This window comes from Ranitomeya variabilis, chromosome 1, assembly GCF_051348905.1.
Source record: "Ranitomeya variabilis isolate aRanVar5 chromosome 1, aRanVar5.hap1, whole genome shotgun sequence".
Taxonomy (NCBI): domain Eukaryota; kingdom Metazoa; phylum Chordata; class Amphibia; order Anura; family Dendrobatidae; genus Ranitomeya; species Ranitomeya variabilis.
Window position 1 is genome coordinate 267222847 of NC_135232.1, and position 23348 is coordinate 267246194.

A 23348-nucleotide genomic window follows, 5' to 3' on the forward strand; every position below is an offset into this window, starting at 1 on the left:
GTCTCCATCCTGCCCCCATAGTGCAGCTTTACAAAAAAAAAGTTTCTCCGTACCTGGCAGCGGTCCAGCGGCATCCTCTTCCTGCCTCCATCTGAGGCATGGATGCACCAGCACATGACAGTGACATTATACGCCTGTGGCGTCAGCTGCTGCTCTGTCATTGGCTGGCTGCTGGCACGACAATACATGTGAACTGAATCGGCAAAATCCTGCCGCTGGGGCCCAGTGAGCAGAAAAGGGGGGTCCCAGTCCCAGCCCACCTCTGCTCACTGGGCCTCATATGCCAGTAAGGGCACTAATGCCCTGATGGCGGCCCTGAACATCAGTATCAGTGTATCAGAATAGCCACCAGACATCCAGACCTAAACTATCATGTACCTAGTCCACAGACTTTCATCTGAAGTTCCTTCAACTTAGGCAGTTTTTTTTGTTGGTTTATAAGACTAATTTCACGGTCTTAAGACTTGTATCCTGTGTACAAAGAAGACACCTTTTATTGGAGAATTTATTGAGCTGACTCATCCGCTTTAGCCACAAAGGTGGTGTCCTTTTCATGTTACAAATTTACTATACAAACTATATACAGTGTCTGCATTGGAAAATACTGTATATGCCTGGCACTTTACAATATGTAATACATACATACAGTATATAAGTGTAAGGAATCCGGATGTTTCCATGGAGCCTGTTTTGCCCTTGTCCAAGATGGAGTCTGGTACATCTCCCTGTCCTGGAACTTCCTGTCTACGATGCTATTTAAGTCTAGGACGGGAGATCCTCCTTGCCTGAGTATTTTGTTGCTGTTTGCATCTGAGCTTCCTCATGACTTGCCTCTGGAGTTCCTGCTGCTGCTCATTACTCTGCGTCACCACTTCCAGTTGCCTTCAGTCTTCTAAGCTTCTTCCGGATCCTGGCTAAGGTTACCTGCTGTCCTGACTTCTGAGACTGTGTTCTGTTGGGGCTGCTTTGCCGGACTTGATCGGGACTTCTCAGCCCATAAGGTACATTTAAGGACCTACTCCCTGATATGCTCCACCTATGTATTTCTGGACTTCCATGAAAAGTGTCATCTCCTCTATCTGCATAGTTCATGACTTCCACTTCTAAGTGCCCGTCGCACTCTAGTTTGTATACTACTGTTGGACTTCCACGTATGAGTGCCCGTCGCTCTCTTCCTGCATACTACTGCTGGACTTCCACGTATGAGTGCCCGTCGCTCTCTTCCTGCGTACTACTGCTGGACTTCCACGTATGAGTGCCCGTCGCTCTCTTCCTGCATACTACTGCTGGACTTCCACGTATGAGTGCCTGTTGCTCTCTTCCTGCATACTACTGCTGGACTTCCACGTATAAGTGCGGATCGCACTCTTGTTTGCTTACTACTGCTGGAGTTCCACGTATAAGTGCCAGTTGCACTGTTACTACGCATACTTACCGCTCCCGACTTGCTGCTTCCGCTGCCGACCCCGTTCTCAGCGCTCGCTCCTCTCCCAGGCTCCGGCGCTCTGTTCCTTTCACCGCTGCGTCTCCTTTCCCCGCTGCCGCACTTCCTGCTTCCGGTCAGCGGCATGCCCGTCCTCGGCGCACGCCTTCACTGCACCGTCAGATGTCCGCTTCTGCGCAGGCGCGCAGGATTCGACGCTAGATCTTCCTCCCGGTTCCTGGTTCCAGCGCCGGATGTTCTGATCCACTTGGTCCCCCAGCAACCAATCCCTGTGGACCTCACGGTATATCAGGTCGCCTCCCCTGCTAGGAGGTGCCTGAGTGTCTTTAGTTTTTTGCTATTGTCTCTGGCCTCCTTTGTCTCTTGTGCTTTGCTCTGAACCCCCGTACTGGTTCAGCTCTAGTTCCCCGTACTCAGTCTCTTCTCGGTTTACCCTCTCCTCCTGCTTCCCTCAGTTCCTGTCAGCCTCTGTTTTCCCTCTGCTCCGTCCCTACCCGTTCCTCCAGGATTCCACCCTTCTCGCTCCTAAAGTATTCCTGCCTAATCCTCTCCTTTGTTTATTTCTCTATCAAGAGCCGTCTCTCCTGGTGCCTGCTACCGTGGTTTGGTTATCTCCGGGCCTGCTCCCTAACGATCCCTGTATAGGGGTTGGTTACACCTGGCTTGCTCGTCCGGAGGGTCGCCTTCCACGGACCAGAGGGTCCACTCTTGTTTCTGCCTCAGAATCATAACAGCACACTCAGGCCATGGACCCCGCAGGTACCACGTTCTCTGCTCAGAAGGAGTTGGCGCACATGCGCGACAATCAACAGCGCATGATGTCTTTCATGAAAAACATGGAGTCCCGCCTGTCTGCTATACAGACCGCCGACCCGGGTAATGCTAATCAAATCGCGGGTTTGCAGCAGGAACTTTCCCAACAACGTGATACGCAAACACGTATGCTATCCTACATGGCCTCCATAGACGATCGTTTATTTAATTTGCAGTCTGTCTCCGCGGCCTCCGCCTCGGTTCCACAGGACCCAAATTCTTCTTCCTTGCCTCATCCGCCACCTCGCCTTGGTAAGCCGCCGAGGTTTAATGGGGATCCCAAACTCTGTAGGGGATTTCTAAACCAGTGTCGCCTCCACTTCGAGCCCCTTCCCCAGCAGTATCCCACTGACCGAGCCAAGGTGGCTTTTATAGTGTCTCATTTGGAGGGAGAGGCTTTGTCCTGGGTCAATCCTCTGTGGGAGCGGGATGATCCCGTAGTCTCTCAATTGCCCTCCTTTTTAGAGACCTTCCGTAGGGTCTTTGACGAGCCCGGACGCTTAGCTTCCACAACTGAGTCGCTTTTCAATCTTCAGCAGGGCTCTCTATCTGTTGGCCAGTACGCTATTCGATTCCGAACCCTGGCCTCTGAATTAGGGTGGAATAACGAGGCCTTGGTTGGCGCCTTCTGGCGGGGCCTGTCCAGTCGAATTAAGGATGAGTTAGCTGGACGAGATACCCCAACCTCTTTAGAGGACCTCATATCCCTCTCTACGCGCATTGATCTTCGCTTTCAAGAGCGATCACGAGAGTCCGCTAGAGAGAGGAGGTCGGTTCGCCCTCTACCATCTCTACGCAGGTCAGGGAGTCCTAAGCTCTCTTCGTCACCTACAGCTTCCGTACCAGAACCCATGCAGGTCGACCGAGTCAAGATGGCAGAGCAACGTCGTCGGGAGAGACGTTCCCAGGGACTCTGCTTTTACTGCGGTAGCGCTTCACACTTACTACGGGCATGTCCTGAGAGGCCGGAAAACTCCTCCGCCTAGGACAGGTAAGAGAGGCCTCCCTAGGTGACTTAGACTCCTCTCAACCTTTGTTTTTGTCTGTTTTACTTATTCTCAATCGAAAACGCTTTTCTGAGCTCGCGTATGTGGATTCGGGCGCGGCAGGCAATTTTATCAGTCTTGAGGCGGTTCGGAGGCTTCGCATTCCAGTTCTTTCTTTGGATCCTCCTCGTTTGATTTCCTCCGTGGATGGAAAACCCTTGCAAGACACCATCACTTTGGTTACGGAAGAGATCGAACTGCGTATTGGGGCTCTCCATCGTGAGAAGATTACTTTCTATGTTTTACCTAATCTAACCCATGCTCTGCTTCTAGGTCTACCTTGGCTCCGCACGCACGAACCAACTCTGGACTGGCGCTCGGGTGATGTGCTTCGTTGGGGATCCACATGTCAAAACCAATGTCTTCTTCCAGTTCGTCCTGTAGCCCCGCTTCCTGCTGACTCCGTTCCCTCCGGACTACCAACTCCATACTGGTCCTTCTTGGATGTCTTTGATAAGAAGGAGGCTGAAACTCTACCTCCGCACCGGCCCTATGATTGCCCGATCGAGCTTCTGCCTGGTTCCACTCCTCCCAGAGGGAGAATCTACCCGCTCTCTCCCGCCGAGACCAAGGCTATGTCCGATTACGTCCAAGAGAACCTATCTAGAGGATTCATTCGAAAATCTTCTTCCCCTGCTGGTGCGGGGTTCTTCTTTGTCAAGAAGAAGGATGGATCTCTTCGACCCTGCATTGATTACCGGGGTTTGAACAACATTACAGTCAAGAATAAGTATCCTCTGCCTCTTATTCCAGAGCTCTTCGACCGACTAAGAGGGGCGCGAATCTTTACGAAGCTAGATCTACGGGGAGCCTACAACCTTGTTCGAATTCGCTCTGGCGATGAATGGAAGACTGCCTTTAACACCCGGGACGGGCATTACGAATACCTAGTCATGCCCTTTGGACTCAGTAATGCTCCCGCAGTCTTCCAAGAATTCGTGAATGACATCTTTCGAGACCTTCTTTATTCCTGTGTGGTGGTGTATTTAGACGACATCCTGATTTTTTCGGCAGATCTACCTTCTCACAGAAGAAGCGTTCGTCTAGTTCTGCAACGTCTAAGAGAGAATCATCTTTACGCCAAGTATGAGAAGTGCCTCTTCGAGCAAACTTCCTTGCCCTTTCTTGGATACATCATTTCCGACACCGGCCTTAAAATGGATCCCGAGAAGGTGAGCGCCATTCTCAACTGGCCACGTCCCTATGGGACTAAAGCCATCCAACGATTTCTAGGGTTTGCCAACTACTACAGGCAATTTATTTCACATTTCTCCTCTGTAGTGCGGCCTCTCACTGCTCTCACCCATAAAGGGACCAACTCAAAGACTTGGACTCCTGAGACCGAAAAAGCCTTTTTGCTTCTGAAGCAGTCATTCTCCTCCGCCCCAGTTTTACATCGTCCGGAGATCAATAAACCATTCGTTCTCGAGGTGGATGCCTCTGCCACTGGTGCCGGAGCGGTGCTTTCCCAAAGAACCTCTACCGGTCGTCTGGTCCCCTGCGGCTTCTTCTCCAAAACGTTTTCGGCCTCGGAACGTAATTATACTATTGGGGACCGAGAACTCTTGGCCATAAAGTTGGCTCTGGAGGAGTGGAGACATCTTCTAGAAGGAGCCGTTCATCCTTTTGTGATTTTTTCTGACCACAAGAACTTGGCCTATCTTCAAACTGCGCACAGGCTGAATCCTCGGCAGGCTCGATGGTCCCTATTCTTTGCCCGTTTTGACTTCGAGCTTCGTTTTCGGCCAGGTGACAAAAATGTCAGAGCAGACGCTCTGTCCAGACTTTCGCAGCCTGAGGACTTCAACGAGGAGCCAGCACATATCATGGATCCCAGTAAGATCGTTACTGTAGCCCCTTTGAGGGTGATCTGTCCTCCTCCGGGTAAGACTTTAGTCACTGAAAATGACAGAGAGACAGTTCTGCGTTGGGGACATTCCTCTAAATTGGCAGGCCACGCCGGAGTTAAGAAAACTCTCCTTCTCGTCTCCCGCTACTATTGGTGGCCTTCATTACGACAAGATATCGAACAGTTTGTCACCTCATGTCCTTCTTGTGCGAAATGCAAAGTGCCAAGACAGTTACCTCGTGGAGGATTGCTTCCTCTTCCTGTGCCTTCCAGTCCGTGGCAACACATCGCCATGGACTTCATTACCGATTTACCAAAATCCACAAATTGCACAGTCATTCTTACGGTAGTAGATCGGTTCTCCAAGATGGCTCACTTCATTCCCTTGCCTGGTCTTCCCACGGCTCCAGAATTGGCAAAGGTCTTCATTTCAACCATCTTCAAACTTCATGGGTTTCCTCAAAACATCGTGTCTGACCGAGGAGTTCAGTTTACGTCTCGTTTTTGGAGGGCGCTTTGCAAGCTTTTGAAAGTGTCTCTCGATTTTTCTTCTGCCTATCACCCCCAGACTAATGGTCAAGCTGAACGGACTAACCAGATTGTGGCTACCTATCTTCGTCACTTCATTAATTCTCACCACGATGATTGGGTAAGCCTTCTGCCTTGGGCCGAATTCGCCTATAACAACCACTCTAGTGAGTCTTCAGCTAAATCTCCTTTTTTTGTTGTCTTTGGTCAACATCCGAATATGCCTCTGCCGATTTCTTCCACTACTGGAGTTCCAGCCGCTGACTCTTTGACTTCGAATTTCTCTGCAATATGGACTGAGGTTAAAAAGGCTCTTGAGATGGCGTCTGTCAAAATGAAGACTCACGCAGACAAAAGGCGTCTAGACTCTTCTCCATTCTTGCCTGGCGATAAGGTTTGGCTCGCCTCACGTTACATTAGGCTCAAAATTCCTTCCTACAAACTCGGTCCTCGTTACATCGGGCCCTTTGAAGTTCTGAGTCGGGTCAACGAAGTCGCCTACAAGCTGAAGTTGCCTGCCTCGCTCCGTATTCCCAATACCTTTCATGTTTCTCTGCTCAAACCTGTTATCCTTAACCGCTTCCATTCTTCTCCCTGTGTCTCTCCGCAGCCTCTCCAAGCCAATAACATGTTTGAGGTGAGGGACATTTTAGCCAAGAAGAGAGTTCGTGGAAAAGAGTTTTTTCTGGTGGATTGGAAGGGGTTTGGTCCTGAAGAGAGATCGTGGGAACCTTTGGAGAATATTAATGCACCTCGTCTTCTTGAAAAATTTCTTGCCAAATTCAAGAGTGGGGATTTTAAAGAGGGGGGTACTGTTACTACGCATACTTACCGCTCCCGACTTGCTGCTTCCGCTGCCGACCCCGTTCTCAGCGCTCGCTCCTCTCCCAGGCTCCGGCGCTCTGTTCCTTTCACCGCTGCGTCTCCTTTCCCCGCTGCCGCACTTCCTGCTTCCGGTCAGCGGCATGCCCGTCCTCGGCGCACGCCTTCACTGCACCGTCAGATGTCCGCTTCTGCGCAGGCGCGCAGGATTCGACGCTAGATCTTCCTCCCGGTTCCTGGTTCCAGCGCCGGATGTTCTGATCCACTTGGTCCCCCAGCAACCAATCTCTGTGGACCTCACGGTATATCAGGTCGCCTCCCCTGCTAGGAGGTGCCTGAGTGTCTTTAGTTTTTTGCTATTGTCTCTGGCCTCCTTTGTCTCTTGTGCTTTGCTCTGAACCCCCGTACTGGTTCAGCTCTAGTTCCCCGTACTCAGTCTCTTCTCGGTTTACCCTCTCCTCCTGCTTCCCTCAGTTCCTGTCAGCCTCTGTTTTCCCTCTGCTCCGTCCCTACCCGTTCCTCCAGGATTCCACCCTTCTCGCTCCTAAAGTATTCCTGCCTAATCCTCTCCTTTGTTTATTTCTCTATCAAGAGCCGTCTCTCCTGGTGCCTGCTACCGTGGTTTGGTTATCTCCGGGCCTGCTCCCTAACGATCCCTGTATAGGGGTTGGTTACACCTGGCTTGCTCGTCCGGAGGGTCGCCTTCCACGGACCAGAGGGTCCACTCTTGTTTCTGCCTCAGAATCATAACATGCACTCTTGCTGCATATTACTGCTGGACTTGTTTGTATTAGCGGTCAGGCCCCGCTGCTAATTTTGCTGACGTTTCTATTTTGCGCTGTAAATTCAATAGAATTGCAGGAGTCTCTGCTTGTTTATGTTCTACTTCTTGCTTTGTCAAATACACTTATTTGTCTCAGCTTTGGTCTCAGACTCGTTTTGCCCCACTCAATCAGATTCCATAGTACCCACATAATTGTTACAATACGTATGGCAAGGTGTTCTTCAGTTTGTCATCTCTGATATTCATCCTGCCTGTTTTCTGACCCCTTACATTTGCCTGCCCTGACCTGTCACCTGTCCCATTTACATCTTCTGTTTTGTTACCATGCATTGGAATCCACCAGCTGTTGGAGACTACCATGAGGTTGGCAAATTGGGGATCCCCTGCAGTGAAGTCCAGATACCTCTCAAGGATAAAGACTTAGGGATACCTTGGAACGCTGCTTCTTGGAATAGTCGCAAGTCAAAACAGTTGAAACTTAATGGGTCCCATCTTCCCAGATAGACCGCCAGACCAGAATTATATTATCTATCTCACAGACTTTCATCACATGTAGTTTTAACTAAAACAAAATTCTTTGTTGTTTTATTAGACTAGTTTTACTGTTTTATGACTGAGTCCTGTGTACAAACAAGACACCTTTACTGGAGAATTTATTGTGCTGACTTAGCCGCTTCAGAGAGATCTTCAGCCATAGATTTGGAGTGATGAATTTATAGAAAGTGTTTACAGTGTCTAGAGTGGAAAGTGTATACTCAGCACCTTATATAAATATCCAAAAATACAATTCAGTCCAGCATACAGACATAAGGAAATCAGATGACATCACTGTTCACTACAAAGATCTGAGAGGCCTGGTCAGGAGCTCTAATTTGATAAATCCAACCTTCTGACATTTCTGTCACTGTTTTGTCCAATTCTGATTTAGCAGCCATTTGTGTATGCGACAATGCGTACTTGTAAATGGTTGTTCATTATGCTTCCAGCTATATATAGCTTATTAGTGCGCCATCTGTGGTAGATCGGCTCACTCGGCTGCTCACAGAGGTAGACACAGGAACACCGTCTCTTTAAATTTACCACTGCTTTATTGAAGTGCAGCATAAACCAGGGCAAAGTCAGCCACATATACACAGCATTTCTGGCCTAACGAGAAAACAAACAAACAAAAAAAAAATGGCACAGTCCATGTGCCGCAGGAGTACACCCGCTTAGGAATAAACATAAAAAGGTCCAACTTTCCTTATCACAAGCACACACAGCTCTGCAGCTCCCATCTCCAGGCACACCCACCTCTGAAAGAGCCAGAAGACTGTGTATTTAGTCCCCTTTCACACATCAGTTTTTTGCTATTAGTCGCAATCCGTCGAATTTTGAAAAAAATGAATCCGGCGACTGATGCCTCCGGATCTGTTTTTTTCTCATAGACTTGTATTAGCGACAGATGGCCTCACGTTTCATCTGTTGTTCGCCGAATCCATCAAAAATTGTTTCTCCGGCTGCCAGAGGCAACGGACAAAGTAACGTTTTTTGTGTACATCGAAAAAACAGACAGCGACGGATCCATCGCCATGGGTAGTTTGCTCGAATGGAAGCCTATGGGCGGCGGATTCTGTTTTTTTTAACTGAGCATGTTCTGGTTTATTTTGGATCCAATTAGCCTGATACGCTAGTCGGATCCGTTGTAAAAATAAATCCGTCGCATCAGTTTTTCACAATCTGCGTCCGATCCGTCGAGCCAACGGATTGTGACTGACGGCAGAAAACTGATGTGTGAAAGGGGCCTTACCTTTCTGGATTCCACCCTGGGGAGGAGAACAGCCTCCCGCACATTCTTCAGCTGTTCTTTAAATTTAGCTCTTAACATGGCCGATTAACCTCTCTCAACACTTAGAGTGCATTTTTCTAGGTTTATAACTCTGAAACTAATAACCTCAGTGATATGTATCTCACGTCTAGTACTTTGCCAGCGACTTTGTCACACACCATATGAAGCTTGTTTGGGTAGTGACGCATGCATGTCAGTGTGTAGTGGACATTGATTGTAATCCTTCAGGCGTCACTTAACATTTTTTGGTCTGTGATCATTTTGTAGTTTTATTTTAAATACTATTAATAAAAATGATTTTTTTACTTCACGTTAGACACTCTTATATCCTCCAGTCACATGTCACTTTATTAGTCTGAACTCCTAACCCCTTAACAACCACCGAAACGCCTTTTAATGACAGCAGTTAAGGGTACTTATTCTTCAGCGCCTCTTTTTAACGGCACTGAGAAATAAGGTGAAAGCGCTCCCCCAGCATCAAAAATTCTCCTGGGTCTCAGCTACAGGGGGATAGAGCTAGGGTTGGGGCTAGTGCTAGGGTTAGGGTTGGGCTAGAGTTAGGGTTGGGTTAGGGTTGGGTTTAGAGCTAGGGTTAGGGTTGGGGCTAGGTTTAGGGTTGGGGCTAGGTTTAGGGTTGGGGCTAGGGTTGTGTTGGGGTTAGAGTTGTGGTTAGGGTTATGGTTGGGATAACAGTTAGGGTTGGGATTAGGTTGAATGTGGTTTTGCGCACCATGAGGGGTGGAGTTTTTAGAGTGGTGTTACTTTTGGGTAGTTTCTGTTATACTGACCCCCCAAACTCACTTCAAATGTGAGGTGGAACTTAAAAAAAATGGTTTTGTAAATTTTGTTGGAAAAATGAGAAATCGCTGGTCAACTTTTAACCCTTATAACGTCCTAACAAAAAAAAAATTATGTTTCCAAAATTGTGCTGATGTGAAGTTGACATGTGGGAAATGTTATTTATTAACTATTTTGAGTGACACCACTCTCTGATTTAAGGGTACAAAAATTATAAGTTTGAAAATTGCAAAATTTAAAAAATTGTTGCCAAATTTCAGTTTTTTTTCATAAATAGACGCAAGTTATGTCAAAGAAATGTTATCACTAACATGAAGTACAATATGTCACGAAAAAACAATATCAGAATCAGTGTGATATGTTGAAGCATTCCAGAGCTATAACCTCATAAAGTGACAGTGGTCAGAATTGTAAAAATTGGCCTGGTCATTAAGTACCAAATTGGCTCAGTTACTAAGGGGCTAATAACTTAATGGGGCTTCCCCGCACAAGTTCGAATCCTGTTTGTGACGCCAAAATGAAACGCCCGCCAGGGTACGGTACTTAAAGGAATGTGTCACGGCGGCAACGACCCGGTCCGTGGCCCTGGGCGCCCATGTTAAAGGGATAGTCTTTAAAGGGGTTTTTGAAATAAAGGAATGTTCGTGACGCCAACTTTGGTATTCGGTCAGGGGTGACCGATGCTGCTTAAAGGGGTCATCTGGAGTGATGTTATGGCAGCCAGATGGTATAACTTCCCACCGGTGAAGTAGGTCCCCAGGGCCCCCGGTGAATAGATGGAAGATGGTGAGTGGTACAGTAAAGAATGAAGGATGCAGTTGTGCAGTCTTTTTACCTGGTTTACTGATGGTAGCAGGTAGCCACTGTCCAGGGCACCAGATCACAGGTACAGGCAGGGTCCGGACGGCTTGGAAGCGAGTTCAGAGTCCAGCTTTATCAGGTGGAGTTAAAAGCCATCCTTCTAGCGCTGTGTTGTTATAGTCCCTTACTGCCTATGGTTTGGTAGCAAGGTCCTCTCAGTTCTCTCTGTCCTTTGTTGAAGTGGGACACAAACCCATATGACAGGTGACTCAAGCCTTTTTACAGGATCTCTATCATGACCCGGGCTCTATGTGTCACTGTGTCTCCTGGGTGTTAGGGCGGACAGGTTACATGTAGTCTAGCTGTCCTACCGGTTTCTGCCGTGCCTCCTAGAGTATGACACAACCTCGGTCTTCCGGTTACTGGTATCTGCACTCAATCAGGGAGGTAGCCCAGTCACCGCTATTCTCCCCTGTTGTCACTCTCCTGTGCTTCGCTCTCTGGCACGTTTGCTATAAGCTGTTCTTCCTTCTCACTACCCAAGGGCTACAGCACTTCAGGGCGGTACAGCCCCTCACTCATCCTTCTGCCTCAGACTGCTCCAGTCTGCTGTCTGGCACCAACTGTCTAACTCTTTCTAACTGCCTAGCAACTGCCTAGCAACAAACTCCTACTCCCGACCAGAGGGAGAAGCTCCCCCTTCTGGCCTGGAGTAGAATGGTGTTGTATGTGCTGATTACCTGTCAAAAGGAATCCTTCATCGCTTCCAAGCATGACATCACTCTCCCCGTGAGGAAAGCAATGCCACTGTGACAACCAGGACCCTGGGGTGGAGCGTGTACACCCGACTTAATGGGGAGCTGCTCTCTCTGGTCGGGAGGAGTTAGTTGCTAGGCAGTTGCTAGGCGGTTGGGAAGAGTTAGACAGTTGGTGCTGGACAGCAGACTGGAGCAGTCTGAGGCAGAAGGACTAGTGAGGGGCCGTACAGCCTGAGGTGCTGTAGCTCCTAGATAGCGAGATACAGAAGGAAGAACAGCCTTCTGTATCTCGCTATCTAGGAGCTACAGCACCTCAGAAGACCGAGGTTGTGTCATACTCTAGGAGGCACAGCAGAAACCGGTAGGACAGCTAGACTACATGTAACTTGTCCACCCCAACACCCAGGAGACACAGTGACACATAGAGCCTGAGTCATGATAGAGATCCTGTAAAAAGGCTCGAGTCACCTGTCATACGGGTTTGAGTCCTACCTAAAGGGGGACAGAGAGGACTGAGAGGACCTTGCCAGAAGCCTTAGGCAGTAAGGGACTACAATAAGACCACGCTAACAGGAAGGCTTTTAACTCCACCTGGTTAAAGGGGACTCTGAACTCGCTTCCAAGCCGGACGGAACCCTGCCTGTATCTGTGATCTGGTGCCCTGGACTGGGGCTGCCTGCTACCATCAGTAAACCAGGTAAAGAGATTGCAAACCTGTGTCCTCCCTTCTTTATCGCACCACTCACCATCTTCATCTACTACACCGGGAGCCCTGGAGACCCAGCTTCGCCTGTGGAAAGCTATACCATCCCAGCTGCCATAACATCACCCCAGTGGACCCCTTAAGCAGCGTCGGTCATCCCTGACCAAATACCACAGGTGGCGTCACAAGCTCTTATTATCTCACAAATCCCTTTAAAGACCGTCCCCTTAACATGGGCGTTCCAGTGACAGTGGTCAGAATTGTAAAAATTGGCCTGGTCATTAAGTACCAAATTGGCTCTGTTACTAAGGGGCTAATAACTTAAACCTATAAAGAATTGCACAAACTGGAGTACTAAGGTCACAATATATTAAAAAAATCAATGTTTTATTATGTTAATCAACTACAATAAAACAAATAATATAAGCATGATAAAAGAGGTTGCCAATAGAAGATAATAAATCACCGCCGAAATGCAGTCCCAGATGACCATACGTCAAGATTTTCCCTGGATCTTGCATTGACACTTTATTATGGGGAAGCACTTTATATGATTCATTGTTGCTGTGAATTGATCGCCCTTGTGGACATACAGGTGCTTCTTACAAAATTAGAATATCATCAAAAAGTAAATTTATTTCAGTTCTTCACTACAAAAAGTGAAACTCATATATTAGATAGTCATTACAAACAGAGTGATATATTTCAAGTGTTTATTTCTGTTGATGTTGATGATTATGGATTACAGCCAATGAAAACCCAAAGAGTCATTACCTCAGTAAATTAGAATAATTAACAAAAAACATCAGCAAAAGCTTCCTAAGTGTTTTAAAAAAAAGGTCTCTTAGTCTGTTTCAGTAGGCTCCACAATCATGGGAAAGATTGCTTACTTGACAGGTGTCCAGAAGGCAGTCATTGACACACTCCACAAGGAGGGTAAGTCACAAAAGGTTATTGCTAAAGAAGCTGGCTGTTCACAGAGTGCTGTATCCAAGCATATTAATGGAAAATTGAGTGGAAGAAAACGTGTGGTAGAAAAAGGTGCAGAAACAACTGGGATAACTGCAGCCTTGAAAGGATTGTTAAGAAAAGTTCATTCAAAAATTTGGGGGAGATTCACAAGGAGTGGACTGCTGCTGGAGTCATTGCTTCAAGAGCCACCACACACAAAAGTATCTAGGACATGGGCTACAAATGTTGCATTCGTTGTGTCAAGCCACTCATGACCATGAGACAGTGCCAGAAATGTCTTTCCTGGGCCAAGGAGAAAAAGAACTGGACTGTTGCTCAGTGGCCTAAGGTGTTGCTTTCAGATGAAAGTAAGTTTTGCGTTTCATTTGGAAATCAAAGTCCCAGAGTCTGGAGGAAGAGTGGAGAGGCACAATCCAAGCTGCTTGAGGCCTAGTGTGAAGTTTCCACAATCAGTGATGGTTTGGGGAGCCATGTCATCTGCTGGTGTAGGTCCACTGTGTTTTATCAAGACCAAAGTCAGTGCAGCCATCTACCAGGAAATTGTCGAACACTTCATACTTCCTTCTGCCGGACAATCTTTTTGGAGATGGAAATTTCATTCTCCAGCAGGACTTGGCAAATGTCAACACTGCCAAAAGTACCAATACTTGGTTTAAAAACAACAATATCACTGTGCTTGATTGGCCAGCAAACTCACTTGACCTTAACCTCATAGAGAATCTATGGGGTATTGTCAACAGGAAGATGAGAGACACCAGACCCAACAATGCAGACAAGCTGAAGGCTGCTATCAAAGCAACTTGGGCTTCCATAACAGCTCAGCAGTGCCACAGGCTGATCTCCACGCCACACCGCAACCATGCAGTAATTGATGCAAAAGGAGCCCCGACCAAGTATTGAGTGCATTTACTGAACATTCATTTCAGTAGGGCAACATTTCAGATTTTAATATCATTTTTCAAGCTGGTGTTGTAAAGTATTCTAATTTACTGAGATAATGGCTTTTGGGACTTTTGGGTTTTCATTGGCTGTAAGCCATAATCATCAACATTAACAGAAATAAACTATTGAAATAGATCACTCTGTCTGAGGCCGGCGTCACACTATGCGTAAGACAATACGGTCCGTTTTTTACGGCCGTAATACGGACGTAATATGCAAAAAAGTCCCAGAAATAGTGTTCCGTAGGTAATCCATTGCCAAGGTGTGGTATGTAGTATGTAGTGTTGCTTGTGCGATCCGTATGTGATCCATAATGCGTATTTTTCACGCAACATCACAAAATGGACATTTAACGGTTTTCAGGCCTTCAAATAATTTTAATCATCATCAACAACCCTATTTAAGCCCTCTACAACAGGTGGCACCCTCCCATCTGGCCATTTAGTTGTGCTTCTTTTGGGTGTGTTGGTATTACCTTAAAAACATGTCTGACCATCTGTCTTTAAGCACAACTCAGCGGGTGTTGTTTCACTGGGTGTTGTCGCGTTGCTTTGGGCAGCCATATCCTGTGATTGTAGATCCGCGAAGGAGGAGACGAAGATTGTGGGTGCATCCTCTATTGACCCAACGCCTCAATAAAGGACATTTTGAGAGGCTATATACAGCTTTGAGGTCACATCCTGACAAGTTCTATCTGTACTGTCGCATGACCATCAGTACCTTTGATATCTTGTTGGAGATCTTACGTCCAGGTATCACCTATCAGGACACAAGGATGCGCAAAGCCATATCCGCAGAGGAGCGACTTCTCCTTACCTTACGGTATGTATTAAACATTCTCACATACTGTATGTTGATGGGTTTTTTTTAATGTGTTGTGTGCTAGCATGTTTTTGAAAGTATATGTGTACATTAGAGTACAAGCAGATCAACCAAACTGTGTTTAATGTTATAGTAAAGTACCCTATGTAAATGTTAAATTTTACAGTGTTAGTCATGTTTGTAAAAATATCCTATCTACTTCTGCTTCTTAACCCCTTAACGACCGCCGATACGCCTTTTAACGGCGGCCGCTAAGGGTACTTAAACCACAGCGCCGTTAATTAACGGCGCTGTTGAAAAAGTGAATAGCGCCCCCCAGAGTCGGATTTTCTCTGGGGTCCCGGTTGCCGAGGGTAGCCGAGACCCCAGAGAACATGATTTGGGGGGTTTTTACCGACCCCCGAGTTGCGATCGCCGGTAATTAACCGTTTACCGGCGGTCGCAACAAAAAAAAAAACGCGATTTGCCGTTTAATTTCTCTGTCCTCCGATGTGATCGCACATCGGAGGACAGAGAAATGTGGTCCCCGATGGCCCCCAATAGCCCCCCGATACTTACCTACCTCCCCCGGTGCTCCTCGTGGCTCCCGATGGGCGCCGCCATCTTTTTTCTGGGAAAAAATGGCAGGCGCACGCGCAGTGCGCCCGGCACCCGGAAGATCTTTGGGGTCTCGGCTGCCGGGGGTAGCCGGGACCCCAAAGAACATGATCGGGGTCGGTTTGCACCGACCCCTGTTTTGCGATCGCCGGTAATTAACAGTTTACCGGCCACCGCAAAAAAAAAAAAAAAAAAGCGATCTGTAATTCTCTGTCCTCTGATGTGATCGCACATCAGAGGACAGAGAAATAGGGGGATTCGGGGACCCTATGATACTCACCCGGTGTCCCTTGGGCCTCTTCTGTCTCCTCCTGCCGGCCGGCTTTTTCCTTATGGCGGGCGCATGCGCAGTGCGCCCGCCATCTGCTGCCATCTGCTGGCCGGCAGGAGAGACGAGTTGGGGCTAAAATTAGGGTTAGGGCTAGGGTTAGGGTTAGAGTTAGGGCTAGGGTTAGGGCTAGGGTTAGAGTTAGGGCTAGGGTTAGGGTTAGGGTTGGGGCTAAATTTAGGGTTAGGGCTAGAGTTAGGGCTAGGGTTAGGGTTAGGGCTAAATTTAGGGTTAGGGTTAGGGCTAGGGTTACGGCTAGGGTTAGGCTACTTTCACACTAGCGTTTTTGGCTTCCGTCGCAATGCGTCGGAGAAAAAACGCATCCTGCAAAAGTGCTTGCAGGATGCGTTTTTTCTCCATTGGCTTGCATTAGCGACGCATTGCGACGGATTGCCACACGTCGCATCCGTCGTGCGACGGATGCGTCGTGCTTTGGCGGACCGTCGGCACAAAAAAAGCTACATGTAACTTTTTTGTGCGACGTGTCCGCCATTTCCGACCGCGCATGCGCGGCCGGAACTCCGCCCCCGCCTCACCCGCACCTAACAATGGGGCAGCGGATGCGTTGAAACAACAACATCCGCTGCACCCGTTGTGCGGCGCTTACAACGCTAGCGTCGGTACGTCGGCCCGACACACTGCGATGGGCCGAGTACGATGCTAGTGTGAAAGTAGCCTTAGGCTTCTTTCACACTTGCGTCGGTACGGGGCGGTCGCAATGCCTCGGCCCGACGTACCGACGCACGTTGTGAAAATTGTGCACAACGTGGGCAGCGGATGCAGTTTTTCAACGCATCCGCTGCCCAGTCTATGTCCTGGGGAGGAGGGGGCAGAGTTACGGCCACGCATGCGCGGAAATGGCGGACGCGACGTACAAAAAAGGTTACATTGAACTCTTTTTGTGACGACGGGGCTAAAGTTATGGTTAGGGTTGGGGCTAAAGTTAGGGTTAGGGTTGGGGCTAAAGTTAGGGTTAGAGTTGGGATTAGGGTTACGGGTGTGTTGGATTTAGGGTTTTGATTAGGGTTATGGTTAGGGTTGAGATTAGGGCTGTTTTGGGGTTAGGGTTGTGATTATCATTAGGGTTGTGATTAGGATTATGGATCGGGTTGAGATTAGGGTTAGGGGTGTGTTGGAGTTAGGGTTGGAGTTATAATTTGGGGGTTTCCACTGTTTAGGTACATCAGGGGGTCTCCAAACACGACAGCCAATTTTGCGCTAAAAAAGTCAAATGGTGCTCCCTCCCTTCTGAGCTCTGCCGTGCGCCCAAACAGTGGTTTACCCCCACATATGGGGCATCAGCGTACTTGGGATAAATTGGACAACAACTTTTGGGGTCCTATTTCTCCTGTTACCCTTGTGAAAATAAAAACTTGGGGGCTAAAAATCTTTTTTGTGGGAAAAAAAAATATTTTTTTATTTTCGCTACTCTGCATTATAAACTTCTGTGAAGCACTTGAGCATTCAAAGTTCTCACCACATATCTAGATAAGTTCCTTAGGGGGTCTAGTTTCCAAAATTTGGTCACTTTTGTGGGGTTTCTACTGTTTAGGTACATCAGGGGCTCTGCAAACACAACATAACACCCACAGACAATTCTATCAAAGTCTGAATTCCAAAATAGCGCTCCTTCTCTTCCGAGCTCTGCCGTGTGCCAAAACAGTTGTTTACCCGCACATATGGGGTACCAGCATACTCAGGACAAATTGGACAACAACTTTTGGGGTCCAATTTCTCTTGTTACCCTTGTGAAAATAAAAATTTGGGGGCTAAAAAATCTTTTTTGTGGGAAAAAAAAATATTTTTTATTTTCACTACTCTGCATTATAAACTTCTGTGAAGCACTTGGGCATTCAAAGTTCTTACCACATATCTAGATAAGTTCCTTGGGGGGTCTAGTTTTCAAAATGGGGTCACTTGTGGGGGGTTTCTACTGTTTAGGTACATTAGGGGTCTGCAAACGCAACATAACGCCCGCAGACAATTCTATCAAAGTCTGCATTCCAAAATGGCGCTCCTTCCCTTCCGAGCTCTGCCGTGCGCCCAAACAGTGGTTTACCCCCACATATGGGGTACCAGCATACTCAGGACAAATTGGACAACAACTTTTGGGGTCCAATTTCTCTTGTTACCCCTGTGAAAATAAAAACTTGGGGGCTAAAAAATCTTTATTGTTAAAAAAAATATATTTTTTATTTTCACGACTCTGCATTATAAACTTCTGTGATGCACTTGGGCATTCAAAGTTCTCACTACACATCTAGATAAATTCCATGGGGGGTCTAGTTTCCAAAATGGGGTCACTTTTGGGGGGTTTCTACTGTTTAGGCACATCAGGGGCTCTCCAAACGTGACATGGCGTCCGATCTCAATTCCAGTCAATTTTGCATTGAAAAGTCAAATGGCGCTCCTTTGCTTCCGAGCTCAGCCATGCGCCCAAACAGTGGTTTACCCCCATATATGGGGTGTCGGCGTACTCAAGACAAATTGTACAACAACTTCTGGGGTCCATTTTCTCCTTTTACCCTTGGTAAAATAAAAATTTGGAGGCAAAAAGATCATTTTTGTAGAAAAAATTTGATTTTTTTATTTTCACTGCTCTACGTTATAAACTTCTGTGAAGCACTTGGGGGCTCAAAGTGCTCACCACACATCTAGATAAGTTCATTAAGGGGTCTAGTTTCCAAAATGGTGTCATTTGTGGGGGGTCTCCACTGTTTAGGCACATCAGCGGCTCTCCAAACGTGACATGGCGTCCGATCTCAATTCCAGCCAATTCTACATTGAAAAAGTAAAACGACACTCCTTCTCTTCCAAGCTCTGCGGTGCGCCCAAACAGTGGTTTAACCCCACATATGGGGTATCGACGTACTCAGAAGAAATTGCACAACAACTTTTGTGGTCTAATTTCTCCTGTTACCCTTGTGAAAATAAAAATTTGGGGGCAAAAAGATCATTTTTGTAGAAAAAATGTGATTTTTTATTTTCACGGCTCTACGTTATAAACTTCTGTGAAGCACTTGGGGGTTCAAAGTGCTCACCACACATCTAGATAAGTTCCTTAAGGGGTCTAGTTTCCAAAATGGTATCACTTGTGGGGGGTTTCCACTGTTTAGGCACATCAGGGGCTCTCCAAACGCGACATGGCATCCGATCTCAATTCCAGCCAATTCTGCATTGAAACAGTCAAACGGTGCTCCTTCACTTCCAAGCTCTGCGGTGCGCCCAAACAGTGGTTTACCTCCACATATGGGGTATCGGCGTACTCAGGAAAAATTGCACAACAAAATTTGTGGTTAAATTTCTGTTTTTACACTTGTGAAAATTAAAAAAAATGGTTCTGAAGTAAAATGTTTGCAAAAAAAAGTTAAATGTTCATTTTTTTCTTCCACATTGTTTCAGTTCCTGTGAAGTACGTAAAGGGTTAATAAACCTCTTGAATGTGGTTTTGAGCAGCTTGAGGGGTGCAGTTTTTAGAATGGTGTCACACTTGGTTATTTTCTATCATATAGACCCCTCAAAATGACTTCAAAGGTGATGTGGTCCCTAAAAAAAACATGGTGTTGTAAAAATGAGAAATTGCTGGTCAACTTTTAACCCTTATAACTCCCAAACAAAAAAAAAAATTGTTTCCAAAATTGTGCTGATGTAAAGTAGACATGTGGGAAATGTTATTTATGAACTATTTTTTGTGACATATCTCTCTGATTTAAGGGCATAAAAATACAAAGTTTGAAAATTGCAAAAGTTTAAAAATTTTCGCCATATTTCCATTTTTTTCATAAATAATCGCAATTAATATCGAAGGAATGTTACCACTAACATGAAGTACAATATGTCACGAAAAAACAATCTCAGAATCAGCGGGATCCGATAAAGCGTTCCAGAGTTATAACCTCTTAAAGTGACACTGGTCAGAATTGTAAAAATTGGCTCGGTCATTAAGTACCAAATTGGCTCTGTCACTAAGGGGTTAATGTTATTTTTTTATTTATTTATTTTCTTGTTACATCCCTAACATAATTTTTTGGTCCCTTTCAGCTTCCTGTCCACTGGCTTGTCGTATGCGGGACTACACCTGGATTTTCTGATTGGGCGGTCAACAATTTCGGGCATTGTGCAGTCAACCTGTAGTCAAATAGAGGCTAAACTTCAGGAACTTGTTATGCCTGAGCCAAAACAGGAGGATTGGCTCAAAATAGCCAGTGGCTTCCAGGACACTTGTGACTTCCCAAACTGCATTGGAGCCGTGGATGGGAAACATATCAGGGTGCGTAAGCCGCCGAACTCTGGCTCCCAATTCTACAATTATAAGCAGTTTTTCTCTGTAGTTCTGTTAGCTGTAGTTGACAGTAACTACAGGTTTATAATTGTAGACATTGGGGCCTATGGGCGAACTGGAGACTCTAGGGTCTTCAATTGGTCCATTATGGGTCGGCTGCAACGTGACAACCAGTTAGACCTCCCAGGCTCCAATGCGGAAAGCAGTGCCTTTTGTTCTTGTTGGAGATGAGGCGTTCCAACTGACGAGGCACGTCGTGAGGCCTTATCCCCGGCGCAACATGGACCACCGGCGGATGTTTAATTTGCGGCTGTCCAGGGTGCGGAGACTGGTGGAGTGCGCCTTTGGGATTCTGGTGGCAAAATGGCGTGTTCTCCAGTCTGCCATTCAGCTCAGTGAGGCTACAGTCAATGAAGTCATAAAAGCCTGTGTTATTTTGCACAATTTTACCCGCGTACATGATTGTTCCACAGCTGATATTGGTGAACACCTGTTGAGCAATGTGATTAGGCCTACACCACATGGCCCTCCTCGGCGCCGTCCCCTTTCTGGACTTAAAGTTAGGGATGTATTCACAAATTATTTTGTATCTCCTCATGGTGCCACTCCCTGGCAAGATTATGCAGTTGTGCATGTATGATTATTTTTCTTTGAAAATATATTCTAAGTTTACCAAACCAAAAAACAATTGGAATCTAAACTCTGTGTGTTGTATTTACTTAATTCACATATGGTTTGGAACATAGCATGTGTGTGTGATGCAAGAATGATTGGACCACAAACCGAATTAGGCTTTAAACGATATATTTTAATTACCGCCAAAGCCTTTTTTTTGTTTTGTTATTTTTTGGGGCAAACTTTTTTTTTTTTTCTCATGCCAATTCAAGTTGGCTTATTTTTTTGAGAGAACTTGACCATCATAACAAACTGCTATGACAGCAGTAACATAATGAACACATGGTTTTGTTCACAAAACACAAAAAAACAGAAACAAATCATAGATTTTGGTAAGTAGGTGGTGGAGATGGGGGTAGGTCTGGGTCCTGGTCAGGTGGCCTTTCTTGGCCCAATTGTCCTTCACCCTGTGTGGATGATGTGTGGGCCGGAGGAAAATTCAGCCTTGACTCATGTGGGCCAGTTGTGTAATGGCCATAAGGAATGTGACCAAATCCCTCAGGTTGTGTAAAATATGGCCTGGAATCATATCCAACCCCAATATGGCCATGTCGTGCAAACCCAGGTTGGGACCAGCCTCCAGCACTGGGTCCACTGTCCACTGCACCACCAATAAGACGGACACCTTACTCCTGAAGTCTACCGTGAGCTGTCCTTGTGGACTCTCTTCCTATTTTCCGTTTCTCCTAAACCACTCCTCTCACTCAAGTGAGGTTTGAAAAAGACCGTGCCAGGTCGAAACGTTACCTTACCTTATGGTCCGCAATCAACTGTTGTTTCTGTAAAATCACTTGGTGGTGCCTGTACACTTGAATAAAAACAAAGAAAATTCTCCACATTTCCAAGACTTGATTGCGGCTACTTTTTGTGTATTTGACGTTGGATGTTTAGCCAGCACCTTCTTCATTGAACTCTACAGTGTGCCCATTATATTCTCTTCTGGAGATTACGTGATGACATCTGCCAACTCTCAATAGACTCCATAAGCTCATATGGGTCATTTGGGGGGGTGCATGCATCAATAAGAATTTGAATGCACCCTCTCACACGAAGCCTCACCTCACGCTCTATGGGACGTAAGTACCGGGCCAGGCTCCTCGTAAAGCCCTCCTCACCATCATCCTCAGTAACCCTTGCAAGGTAGTTCAACACCCCAGCATCAACATTTCTCCTACTTTGTAGGAGCTCTCTTCTGCGACGAGCACGCTGTAACATCACTGCAGCCTGTGGTGAGCGCTCTAGGGCAACAGTAGGGCTGCTGCTGTTGGCAGGATCATCCTGGCTTGCTTGTGCTGCTGCTGATGTTGTTGGTGGGGCATCATCTTGTCCAGGTGCTGCTGGAGCTGGATGGGTGGTAGACGAGGATCCTGGGAGGACTGAGCATGACGCATCTGAGGATGGACCAGCCACCTCTCCTCCTTCCCCATCTGGGTCTATGACCACCTCAGAATCCGACCCTGTCTCCCTCTCAGTGAGGTTAGACTGTGTTCTGTTATGAAAGTATGTAGGAAAAAAAAAAACATAAATGTCTGACCATTATAAACATATGTGTAAAATGTGTTGTGAGGTTTGTACTTACGGTCTGAGGTCCATACTGGGATTCAAGAAAGTCAAGCGATCATAATATATGTAATTTTTTTTTTTGGAGGTGCGCCTGACCCACTCCTGTCATGCTGCTGCCTCTCCCTCCTATATTGATCACGGATGCTCCGCCATCTTGTCATCACATCATCCACTGCAACAAAATAGAGTAAAATAATTTATTACGCCATTATGCACAGTGGTCACACAAGGTGTAATTGAATACACAGATTTTAGTGTAGCCTAGGAAGCTGCATTTGTTTAATAACTTTAATATTAATGTTGAAAAATACAACATATTAGAATGTAAGGCCACAAGGACAGAGTCCGCTACCCTCTATACCAGTATGTCTTTTTTCTGTTGAACACTGTAAGGGACATCTGTAAGAACCCAGTATTTAAACCGTTTCTCATGTACAGCACCATGGACTTAATGGTGTTAGATACATTAATATATGAAATAAATATCAATTTGAGGATAAATACTTCAAAGGAGTTAGGTACTGCTGTTTCACATATAAAAAAAATTACAAACATGAGTGTACTTACTTATTTGTCTCTGTGCCTCACGTGGCTGCTGGTCATAATGTGGGAATAGGGACCCACATGTACTCCTCCATGCTGCCTCTTTTTGGGCCCTGTTAGCATAGTTGGGATCTCTCTGGTCCCAAATGACTGGCCTTTCTTGCACCAAAATAATTAGCATGTCCACACTGATGATGGTAGCCATGCTGAGTCTCACTCCGTGGAGGCATGCAGCAGACTTCCGAGTTCACTGTCTGGCTTTTTCAGCTAATTAGCATGTCTTAGCTTCCTGATTGAGGGCTTGGGACATCTCCTTGCACCTGCCAGAGTCTAACGTATTTCTCGCAAGTCACATGCATGGTCCGTATGCATTCCGTATTTTGCGCTCCCCCATAGACTTGCATTGGCTGACAAACGCAGCATGCTGCGATTTTCTACACCCATACAATA